Source organism: Myotis yumanensis, unplaced genomic scaffold, assembly GCF_028538775.1.
Source record: "Myotis yumanensis isolate MYYU_CA2020_CCGP unplaced genomic scaffold, mMyoYum1.0.hap1 SCAF_2, whole genome shotgun sequence".
Lineage (NCBI taxonomy): Eukaryota > Metazoa > Chordata > Mammalia > Chiroptera > Vespertilionidae > Myotis > Myotis yumanensis.
Window position 1 is genome coordinate 76,598,359 of NW_027223753.1, and position 12,817 is coordinate 76,611,175.

The 12,817-nt window shown below is 40.5% G+C and overlaps 1 long non-coding RNA gene across 1 annotated transcript in view; it reads left to right on the top strand.

The window, feature by feature from the left end:
• Nucleotides 1–12,817, top strand: part of LOC139003593 (uncharacterized) — a 69,784-nt gene that overhangs the window by 47,572 nt on the left and 9,395 nt on the right. The window lies entirely within an intron of this gene.

The following is a 12,817-nucleotide window of genomic DNA, read 5'->3' on the forward strand; positions in this document are numbered from 1 at the left end:
TTAGGTCCTTTGCCCATTTTTTGATTGGATTGTTTATTTTCCTTTTGTTGAGTTGTATGAGTTCCCTGTAAATGTTGGAGATTAAACCCTTAACAGAGATAACACTGGCAAATATGTTTTCCCATGCAGTGGGTTTTCTTGTTGTTTTGTTGATGGTTTCTTTTGCTGTGCAGAAGCTTTTTATTTTGATGTAGTCCAATTTGTTTATTTTCTCCTTGGTCTCTCTTGCCCTAGAATCTGTGTCTGTAAAAATAGTGCTACGACATATGTCTGCAATTTTGCTGCCTATGGAGTCTTGTAAGAATTTTATGGTTTCATGTCTTACATTCAAGTCCTTTAGCCATTTTGAGTTTGTTTTTATGCATGGTGTAAGTTGGTGATCTAGTTTCATTTTTTTTTTTTGCATGTATCTGACCGAATTCCCAACACCATTTATTAAAGAGGCTGTTTTGACTCCATTGCATGCTCTTGCCTCCTTTGTCGAATATTAATTGAGTATAATGGCCTGGCTCAATTTCTGGGTCCTCTATTCTGTTCCATTGGTCTATATGTCTGTTCTTGTGCCAGTACCAGGCAGTTTTGAGAACCGAGGCTTGGTAATACAGCTTGATGACTGGTATTGTGATCCCTCCAACTTTGTTCTTCTTTCTCAGGATAGCTGTGGCTAGTCTGGGTCTTTTTTTATTCCAGATGAATTTTTGGAGAGCTTGTTCTAGATCTTTGAAATATGCCATTGGTATTTTAATAGGTATTGAATTGAATCTATAGATTGCTTTAGGTAGTATGGACATTTTAATGATGTTGATTCTACCAATCCAAGAACATGACATGTTCTTCCATTTGTTTATGTCTTCCTCTATGTCTTTTTTCAATGTCCTGAAATTTTCTGAGTACAGGTCTTTTACCTCTTTGGTTAAGTTTATTCCTAGGTATCTTAATTTTTTTGGTGCAATGATAAATGGGATTGTTTTTTTCATTTATCTTTCTGTGAGTTCATTATTGGTGTATAAAAAGGCTATAGATTTCTGGGTGTTAATTTTGTATCCTACTACATTGCCAAATTCATTTATTAGGTCTAGTAGTTTTTATATGGAGTCTTTGGGGTTTTCTATGTATAATATCATGTCGTCTGCAAATAAGGACAGTTTTACTTCTTCTTTCCCAATTTGGATGCCTTTTATTTTTCATCTTGTCTGATCGCTATGGCTAGTACTTCCAGTACTATATCTAACAGGAATGGTGAAAGTAGGCATCCTTATCTTGTTCCTGTTCTTAGGGGAAATGGATTTAGTTTTTGCCCTATGATGTTGAGTATGGTGTTGGCTGTAGGTTTGTCATATTGGGCTTTTATTATGTTGAGGTATGATCCTTCTATTCCCACTTTGCTGAGTGTTTTTATCAAGAAGAGTGTTGGATTTTCCCTTCACCTTTTTCACCCATTGTCCCCAACCCCTTTCCTCTTGCAACTATCTCTATATCTGTGAGTCTATTTCTTATTCTGCTTTATTAAAAAATTTGGTGGTTGCCATAGAGTTTACAGTATACATTACAACTAATCTAAGTCCATTTTTAAATAACACTATTTTGCTTCACATGTAATACAGGTATTTTATAATACATTATCCCAATTCCTCCCTCCATCCTTTATAACATTGCTGTCATTCATTTCACTTATCCATAAGCTATAATCATTTAATATACTGTTGCCATTATTATTTTGTACAAACTGTTATGTTAGCTCAATTATGAATAAGAAAAATAATATATTTTATTTTACCTTCATTTATTCCTTCTTCAATGTTCTTCTTTTTTCATGTAGATCTGAGTTTCTGACCTATATCATTTTTCTTCTCTCTGAAGAACTTTTTTTTTTGTTTGTTTGTTTAAAATATATTTTATTGATTTTTTACAGAGAGGAAGGGAGAGAGATAGAGAGTTAGAAACATCGATGAGAGAGAAACATCGATCAGCTGCCTCCTGCACATCTCCCACTGGGGATGTGCCTGCAACCCAGGTACATGCCCTTAACCGGGATCGAACCTGGGACCTTTCAGTCCGCAGGCCGACGCTCTATCCACTGAGCCAAACCGGTTTCGGCCTCTCTGAAGAACTTTTTAAAATATTTCTTGCAAGGCAGATCTGCTGGCAACAAGACCCTCAATGTTTATTTGCCTGAGAAAATTGTTATTTCACTATCACTTTTGAAGGGTAATTTCTCTGCATATAGAAATCTAATTTGGTGGGGGTTTTTTCTTTTAACACTAAATATTTCATAGCACTCTTGTCTTGCTTGCATGATTTCAGAGGAGAAATTCAATATAATACTTACCTTTGCTCCTCTAAAGTGTCTCACCTCCCAGCTTCTTTTAAAGTTTCTTCTTTGTCTTTGATTTTCTGCAATTTGAATATATATATATATATATATATATATATATATATATATATAGCCAGCCAGTGGCCGTAACGCAGTAACATCGTAACAACCAATGACCGGACAGGGAACCATGGGGAACCGGGTGGGTGGTGGCGGTGGCCAGAGCGAAGCAGCCCGGGTCCTGAGTGGGTGCCTGGCGGCAGCTGGAGCAAAACAACCTGGGTCCCAGGTGCCTGGCAGAGTTCAGAGAGAAGCAGCCCGGGTCCCAGGTGCCTGGTGGCAGCAGCCAGAGCAAAGCAGCCCCAGTTCCGGGTGCCTGGCAGCGGTGGCCAGAGTGAAGCAGCCGGGTTTGGGGTGTCTGGTGGTGGCTGGAGAGAAGCAGCTTGGGTCCCGGGTGTCCGGTGGTGGCTGGAGAGAAGCAGCTTGGGTCCCGGGTTCCTGGAGGCGACCGGAGAGAAGGAGCCCGGGTCCCGGGTGCCTGACAGTGGCTGGAACAAAACAGCCCCAGTCCGGGTGCCAGAAGGAAGCCGGTGCCAGCAGCCGGATGAAGGAAGTTCTACTCTTGCACGAATCTTCGTGCATCAGGCCTCTAGTGATATGATAATATGCCTAGTTGTAGATATATTTTTTTAATCCTCACCCAAGGATATGCTTATTGATTTTAGAGAAGGGGGAAAAGAGGCAAGGAAGAAGAGAGAGAGAGAGAGAGAGAGAGAGAGAGAGAGAGAGAAAGAGAGAGAAAGAAGAGAGAAGAGAGAAGAGAGAAACATCGATTGGTTGCCTCCAGGATGAACATCAAATGGGGATTGAACCCACAACCTAGGTATGTGCCCTGACCAGGAATCAATCCCACAACCTTTCTGTGTATTGGGCTGACACTCTAACCAACTGAACCACACCGGCCAGGTCCCTAGGTGTAGCTGTTTTTATATTTATCCTTTTTGGTGTCCTGTGAGCTTCCTGGACCCGTTTGCCATTACTTTAGGAAAATTCTCAACCATCATTACTTAAAAATATATGTTTTTGGTTTCATGCTTTCTTTTCCTTCTGGTATTCACATTAAGCTCATGTTAAACCTTTTGTAATTTCCCTACTGTTCTAGGATACTCTGTTCCTTTTCTCTCTCTCTCTCTCTCTCTCTCTCTCTCTCTCTCTCTCTCTTTTCTGATTATTTTTCAGTTTGGGAAGTTTCTATTTATATATCTTCAAGCTCACTGATTCTTCCCTCATCCATGTCAGATCTACTGGTGCATCCATTAAAGGCATCCTTCAATTCTGTTTCTATGTTTTTAATTTCTAGCATTTCCTTTCAATCCTTTCTGAGAGTTTCATCTTTCTGCTTACATTGCCCATCTGTTTTTGCATGAAGTCCCCTTTATCCATAAGAGCCCTTAGCAGCTAATCACAGCTGAGATTCCCAGTCTCATCATTCTCAAACCCCTAAATTTGGTTCTGATGCTTGCTTTGTCTCTTCAAACTTTGCTTTTGTATTTTATCATGCTTGCAATTTGTTTTTTAGAAGTCAGACATTATGCATAAGGTAAAAAAGAAATGAGGCAGACAGGCATTTAGTGTGAAGTTTTAGGTTTATCTGGCTAGGAGTTCATCTGTGTGTACTGACTCCTAGCAGTGTAGCTGTGGTATCCTTGGCTAAAATTTCTTATCGTGTGGCCCTGGCTGGTGTGCCTCAGTTGGTTGAGTGTCATCCCATACACCAGAAAGTGGTGGGTATGACACCCATGTTTCAGGCTTGATCCCTAGCAAATGTTTCTCTCTCACACATCGATCTTTTTCTCTCTCCCTATCCCTTCCTCTCTCTCCAAAAAAATCAATAAAACATATTTTTTAAATTTTCCTATAGTGTGTTGCCTTTGGGTTTTCCTACCGACTCCCTTTTAAAGAAAGTCTGAGGCTTGCAGGTTTTCCCACTGTAGCCCCCTATTATTATGCACAGCCTATTGATGTGGTGCTAAGATATGGGAGAAGGAAAGCATGTATAATCCTATGATTAGCACTCAGCCCTTTAGTGTTGCTGGCCTGTGAACTTCACACGCTTCTCGGTTTGGTTTTGTTGTCTTTTGTCCCTTAGGCAGGACAGGAAGGCTAGAAAGGGCTGGAATTGGGTATTTCCTTTTCCCTACAGCATTTAGGCTCTGCCAAAATCCACTGTTGATTAGGCTCTGGTAAAACAGTTTTCCTTGAGGGCAGACATTTGTTAAAGAGAACAGAATGCTCTGGGTATATTTCAAAACAGTTATTTCTCCCATCCCCCTGCCCAAAGCATGAGGGAAATTTTCCCAGATCTTCACTCTGAGCACCTGGTGGGAATCCCAGAGGAAAAACTAGCGACAGTGTGAAGGCCTCTCCTGAGACTGGGGCCTTGGGAGATTTTCTCTCTCAAGCTCGTCCAGGTACAGACCCCAACAGTTAGTCAACTACCCTTGAGGTCTCATACATGGTGCTGCTGCCACTTGCCGTTTCTGCTCTGGGTAAACTCTGATTCCCTGTATTTGCCTTTCTCTCCAGTTTTCAGGGCAGTGTTTTGTCCTGGCCCTCAGTTCTCTGACGGATCTAAGGAGAGTTGTTGATTTCCACATTATTCAGGGTTTTTCTTGCGTGAGGACAGGAGTGACAACTTCCACAGTCCTTACACGTTGGATCTAAAACCACCCACCACCTTTTCTTGTACAACTCTGAACTAAAAGCAATTTTTGCATTTTTAAAATAGTTGGGAAAAAAATCAAAAGAAGAATATTATTTTATGGCTAGTAAAAGTTACATGAATAACAAATCTTAAAATTCATATTTAAGTTTTATTGGAATACAGCCATGCTCATTTATTTACATACTATTTATGGCGTTTATGGCTACTTTTGTGCTACAGAGGCAAGTTGAGAGAGTTTGACAGATAATTTAAGGCCCACAATGCCTAAAATATTTACTATCTGGCCCTTTGCACAAAGCATTTCCAATTCCTACTGCTTTTCTCTTAATTTTTCTTTATATTTCCTATTGCTTTTTCTCTCTGTGTTGAATTTTGAGTAATTTTGTCAGATTTACGTTCCAGTTTCTTGTGATTCTTTTTTAGCTGTATCTAATCTGCTGATTTTCTGTCATTATTTTTTCTTCAGCAACTATGCTTTTAATTTTCAAAATTTTATTTTTTTTAAATCTATGTGGCAGGTTTTGATCATCCCCGATTGCTCATTTTTTGTGATACCACTTTTATTTTTTAAAGCATTTCATACATATTTGTTATATACTATATCTGATAATTCCATTATTTGAATCCTTTGCGGTCTACATCTGATGTTTGCTGCTTCTGCTATTAATGCTGGTTTGTTTCCTTATGTATCTTATGATCGCCGGTTGTGAGCAGACCCAGTCTGTGGTCCTATACCAAGGATGCCTTGTTCAGAGAGGACTTTGCTCTTCTGGAAGCCAGGGAGATGACGACCACCTGGAGCACTAGAGCCTTCTTCCAATTTCTCTGACTTCATCTGGGACTTCAATCTTTCTCTATTGGCCCAAGACTATATTTTTTTCTCAGTTGCAGCTACAACTCTGGAAGTGAAATTGGTAGCTGTTCTTTGGTAGCCTGTCTTTTCCCATGTGCATGCTCTTCAGCTCTGGTTTCAGCTCAGTTTTCTTTTTTACTCTTCTGGCCCTTTGGAATTTTCTAAAATGTTAGCAACACAGTAACATTATTTCTTTCTGATCAGTCTAGATGTTTTGTAAGGAGGGTCTCCTGGCTATCTAATCTGCCATATTGACAGAGCAGGAGTCCGAGCCAATCTTTCTTCTGCACTTGCAACTAATTTTGGCTGCTCCATTTGCTGTTTTAACTCCTTCCTGGGACCAGGTATGGGAATTATTTCTATACTTTCTACCTTCTCCTTTCCTTCATTACACTCCTTTTCCTGTTCTTGTCTGTAGCACCCACTTCATTCCCTTAATTACAGCAGTTCTCAACCTGTGGGTCGCAACCCCTTTGGGGGTCAAATGACCCTTTCACAGAGGTCGCCTAAGACCATCAGAAAACACATATATAATTACATATTGTTTTTGTGATTAATCACTATGCTTTAATTTTGTTCAATTTGTAACAATGAAATTGGGGGTCACCACAACATGAGGAACTGTATTAAAGGGTCGAGGCATTAGGAAGGTTGAGAACCACTGTCTTAATAGATACCCAAACTCTGAGTCAATGGTGATGGCACCTTCTCTTTGGCGAAAGGAACACCCATTCTTTGGACTCATCAATGATAGAATTTAGCTTGTGGCTCTTTTGGAGTATCTTGGGTCTCCTTCTGTCTCCTCCCATTTCTAAGTATACACAACCTTTCTTCTTACGTCTAACCCATTTAAACAGGCTCTTTTTGTTGACATGATTTAATTTTTATTTACTGATTATATTATTTCAGGTCTCTTCTGTGGAATTGCTCCTTGGGTCTCCAGAGTATGGTTTAACACTAACTGCTTTTCTTCCTCTGTTTACATCACTGCCCACATGCTGTTCTGTCATTTTTAGATTGATTAGTTACTTCTGCAGCTGTTGCATCAGTTACAAATGGCTTTAAATGGAGAAACAAGGGATATGAAAATACTTTGTCAACTGTAAAGCCTATACAATGCCAAGGACTAGTCCAGGATGAGATACACAGGATCTGAAAAGGCTTCTGAGGCTGAAGAGTGGTCTATACAGGAAGAGAAGTCTGAGTCTTTTATAGGGGGAAATGGAACTTCCTATTTGGAAGCTGTTGCCAATTTGATTCTTCCCCTATTTAAAATAGAGCAAATCTACTTTTAGCCAAGACTGAGAACAAAAGAATCACTGAGTTCTCCAGACTTGCATTTCCAACAGCTTCCATCTCTCCCAATTTGTTGTGTACAACACAGGCACAGAGGATGAGAGCATGCACCCATGAAACGTGGTATGGAAGAGTGGAAGGAATTACAGTGCTAGGGGACAATATGATCTTTCGGAAGATATGCCAATTCAAAATGATGAATTACCATAGCCAGGTTATGGTTCTTGGGCCATGACTGAGAAGAGGCAGGTTTCTGGTGTGCATATCTGAGCAGGGAACTAAGAGACCTTACGGATACAGCAGAAAGAGTGTTGGGCTAGGATTCTGGAGGCTGTTTTCTTGAAAAAAAAAAATGATAACTGAATTGTCACCTGATGAAACCAGCTCCTTGTTGAATATGAGGTTGCCTTCCAACTCAAATTTAGTGACCCTGTGATCAGTACCAGGAAATGGCTTAGGCTGAGTTGAAAAAGTAGGCCTTGATTAATGTTTTGGTTTGTCTACTAGTATTTTAATTCCGGGGTTTTAATCCTATATTTCTGTGTTCCTGACTTGTGTGTACTTAGCCACTGAAGTTGATATAGGTGAGAGAAGATACATACATCCTCCCTTTTCCTAGGAACTCGCTATCTATTGTGTTCTAGGGTATACACCCAAGTTCTAAAACATCCAAACAGAAGCACTGCCGGCGTTTTGTGTTGTTTTTGAGGCACATCCCTGATAACACAGGACTTTGTCCCTCCAGTTTCCCAGCACTTCCCAGACACTGCAGCACAAGGAACTCTGCAACTTTTTCATAATATTCTTCACACACAGGAAAAGCATGATAGTAATTTCTAGTCTTATAAGCATTTCAGAATATTTTAATAAATTGTTCTGTTTGTCTTTCAGTCTTCAAGTCCCAGATTTAAGGGCACGACGAGAAGTTTGCTTTTGCATTCCACTTCCTGCTATGAATGTTACTTCTTTTAACTTCTGATTGATTCCTGGCTGATTAATTCTAAGTAGCCAGTGCAGGAATTCTCATTAACACCCCAATGGATGATCAGGGTGGTAGGCTAGACCTAGAGTGAGGCTCCCAGCTCCCTAGGTCCTAGAACATGCATTGTTGATTTACGCTGGAGTTGTGCCTACTCAGCAGGCTTCTGCAAGCACGCGTGCATCCAGCTGCACCCCACCCCAGTCTCTCCTGCCTTGCAAAGGCTTCATCCTCCCTTCACTTCCATCTCTGCCTCTAACTGTCCTTCCAAGTCCTCCACCCATGGCTTCAGGAAGAAAAGTCACTTATTCAATATCCGGCCCTCAGTATTTACTTCTCCTAGCTAAACTTGTTTCTCCCCACTAGACTGTAAGCTTCCTCTTGCTGACAGGAACTATGACTCTATTTAGACTGCAGCACTTACAACAGTCCCTAGTATATCGTAATCACTTCATGCTTGTTCAAAGAGTAACTGAATAAATAAGTAAACATGTTTCTCTCTCTCTCTCTCTCTCTCTCTCTCCTTTTACTTTTATTCATTTTTATTTCATGCTGAAGTTACTCTCAGGCCATAAGTTTTTGTTTCTTTAGTTTCTGCTGGGATATCCTTTTTTTCTGTGCAGCTTCCTCTTCTGGTTTAGGAACCACCTGCTCTTTCTCAGGAAGGATCCTCAGTGTGGTAGGGGAAGCTCCTGTAAGGGGTAACCCGCCCATGAGCTCTGTAAGTTCTGCGCTGCATCTTGGGAGCTTTGTTCACCTGGATGTGCTCAAGGACCAGAGAGTCTACATCTAAACCCTTAAGTTCAGCATTGCTCTCTGCATTTTTAAGCACGTGCAGCAAAAATTCAGCATGCTTTTGGGCCACCATCTTGTGTCCAGCCCCACTGTTAGGCCTGGGCAAACCTACCGACTTCACCATTGTAATGACGGAATGGCACGCACTGCTGCTTTAAAGTGACATCTTTCAGGTGGTGGTGACTTTTCGAATCTGCATCCCCTTGATGGCCAGGGCAGTTTCACGAGTGTTCTTAAAGTGAACACGAAGAGTTGAACCTCTTGATTTGCATGATTATGTGGGGTTTTCTGGGTCAAGTGAATAGCAAACCATTTTCAGAGGTCACCTCTGGCTGCTTTGGGGAAGAGCTCTCTCCTTTTTAAGGAGTTAAAGGGAACATTTATGGAGTGCTTACAATGTACCATATTTTCTTTTTTTGTTAAATTTATTATGGTAACATTGATTAATTGGATCATATAAGTTTCAGGTATAGATTTCTATGATGTAAGATCTGTATATTGCATTGTGGGCCCACCACCCAAAGTTAATTCTTATTCTGTCACCATATATTAGGTCCCCTCCACCCTTCGCCCCCTTCCTCTGGCAAGCACCACACTGCTGTTTGTGTCCATGAGTTTCATTTTTTTATTTCACATGAGTGAAATCATATGGCTCTTAGCTTTTTCTGACTGACTTATTTCACTTAGCATAATATTCTCAGGGTCCATCCATGTTGGTGCAAATGGCAGTATTTTGTCCTTTCCCATGGCTGAGCAGTATCCATTGTGTATATGTACCAGATCTTCTTTATCCAGTACTCTATCGTAGGACACCTTGGTTGTCTCCATGTCTTGGCCACCGTGAATAATGCTGCAATGAACATAGGGGTGCATATGTTTATGCAAATTCATTGGGTTTTTCAGGTAGATATCCAGGAGAGGAATTGCTGGGTTATATGGTAACTTTATTCTTAATTTTTTCTTGATTTATGCTGGAGTTGTGACTACTCAGCAGGCTTCTGCAAGCATGTGTGCATCCAGCTGCACAGGTCCCCAGCTGCACCCAACCCCAGGCTGTTTCGCCATGGTTTCCACTGTTTTCCATGGTGGCTGTACCAGTCTACATTCCCACCAGCAGTGAATGAGGTGAACATGTTTCCCTTAATGGACATTGTATGAGTGAATACAATTAAATTTTCTATAATGGTTTTCTTTTCTGTCTCAATATTATTCCCAGAATAGAATTCTTCCCAGAATAGAATGAGCCCATTTCTGAAATAATACTCAAGTAAGGTTCTGAATTATAAAATATTTACACAGCTTAGTCATATATTCACCTCTTTAAAGGATGCAGCCCTACATGATTCACGTTTAGCTTGCCTGCATTTTTCAACTGCTTTTGTATATGGGCGATTCTTGTTTTATTTACTAGCTCCCACCATCCACTGCCTTTGGTAGTCTTAACTGGAAGAAGGAATATATCTTTGTATCATTTCGTTCAGATTTTATCACTGGCTTAACTATTGACTACCTTCTGACCAAAGGTACAGATCCCTGTGTAGATAGTAGTTATGTTTGACGACAGAATTCAGGTCCCCCAATTCTGGGAAAATGGGACTCCTAGGCAGAACTAAGGATGAAAGCAAAATGCAAAATAATAGTAATAAAAATTTCAGTACAAGGTACAAAATGAGGAAGGTGACAGTAAAGGTGAAAAAGCTTTGAGCTCATTATAGCACTGTTGCCTTTGGGCTTTAAAAAAAGATTTTAAATCTCAGCCTCTTCATCTGCAAAATAGGAATAATTCATTCAAATATGTATTAGGTATTAGGAGTATTCTAAGAACTGGGGATACAGTAGTGAACAATACAAAGGACCTCTCCTCACTGAGCTTACATTCTGGGAGAGGCGATAACATGTAGCTAGTGATGTATGCTTTGAAAAGTCGGAGCGCTCAACAAAGCACTTACACTAGTACCTGGCATTTCAATAGCCAAAAGGTGGAAACAACCCAACTGTCCATCCACTGATAAATGGATAAAAATGTAGTAGTACCATGCAATGGCTATTATCTATATATGTAAAAGGCTAATATGCAAAGTGTCCCCGAGGGAATTTGACTGGGAGACTGGGAGTTCTATCGCTCTCTATGATGAGTGCTGACCGGCAGGGGGTGGGGTGGAACGAAGATAGGCCCCGGCCCGGCCGGCAGCTGGAAGGCTCTGATTGGCCCTGATTGCCAGTCAGGCCTAGGGACCCTACCCATGCATGAATTTCATGCACCGGGCCCCTAGTTCAGGTATAAGAAGGAATGAAGTACAGACACATGCTATAACTTGGATAAACCTTGAGGACATTATGCTAAGTAAAACAGACACAAAAGTTCACATCTTGTCTGATTCTTTATAGTGAATATCCAGAACAGGCAAATCCATAGGGACAGAAAGCAGATTAGTGGTTGCCAGGGGCTGGGAATAGGAGATAGGGTGATGGCTCAATGGGTATGGGGTTTTCTTTTGGGAAGAAAATGTCCTAAAATAGTGGTGATCTTACACAATACTGTGAATGTATTAAATGTCATTAATGGTTCATTTTATTATATATAATTTACCTGACATAATATAAATAGTACCTGGTACTCAATGCTATATTATTTCATAGCAAAACAAAATCACTCAAGCCCTGGCCAGTGTGGCTCAGTTGGGTGAGCATCGTCCTATACACCTAAAGATCACTGGTTAGGGACACAGACACTGGGGTGATGAAGGCCTGGGGTGGGTAATGGGGGTGAAAGGGGGACATATGTAATACTTTTAACAATAAAGAATTATAAAAAAAATAAAAACATTAAAAAAAAAGATCATGGGTTTGATTCCCAGTCAGGGCATGTACCCCCTAGGTTGCAGGTTAGATCCCCAGTTGTTAAGCATGTGGGAGGCAATTGATCAATGTGTCACTCTTAAGTAGATGTTTCTCTCTCTCTCCCCCCTATCCCTTCCTCTCTCTACAAATCAATAAAAGCATGTCCTACAGTGAAGATTTTTTTTTTAAAAATTGCCCAAATAGGAAATTACCTAGGTTAATAAATTATTAAATATATTTTTAATTATTGGAATGCTATGCAGCCTTTGAAGAGAATGAACATGATCTAGAAGAACAAATATGGAAAGATGTCCAAGATGTAGTTGGTAAAAAAAATTAAATAAGTAAAAGCTAAAAGGTCAGCATATACTTGGTATTTGTTAAAATACACATGCACAGCTCCACTGGTAGTGGTTGACTGGCGACCTATGAACCAGGAGGTCATGGTTCGATTCCTGGTCAGGGCAGATGCCCGGGTTGCAGGCTCAATCCCGTGTGGGGCGTGCAGGAGGCAGCCAATCAGTGATTCTCTCTCATCATTGATGTTTCTGTATCTCTTCCTCATCCTTCCTCTGAGATCAATAAAAATATATTTTAAAAAATACACAAGCACACACACATTTATATATGCCTAGGAAACAACGGGATGTGAATATGAAAACAGTGGTTACTTCTGAGGTAAATAGACCGGTCGTGGGTGGGAATTTTTTGGTAAACATTTTGAAGTTTTTAGGTGAGCTTAGAGTTGAGTGTGACATAGCAGTCAAAAAAGCATTAATATGGCATTATAAGAAATACAGAATCTTGATCGAGGGAGGTCATTACCAAAATTGAGAAAGAAAATGTATTGGCTTCATACCTTATAGAACTCCAGTTGTCACATTCTCAGTGTAAAAATCCTTTAATACCCAAGAGCAGTCTCTGCAGGTGGTCAGAGACACGGCAAGTTCTTGTGCTTCCCAAAGTGGGGAGTCTACCACAAGTGCTCCACAGATATTTGCTCAGTGTTCCTGA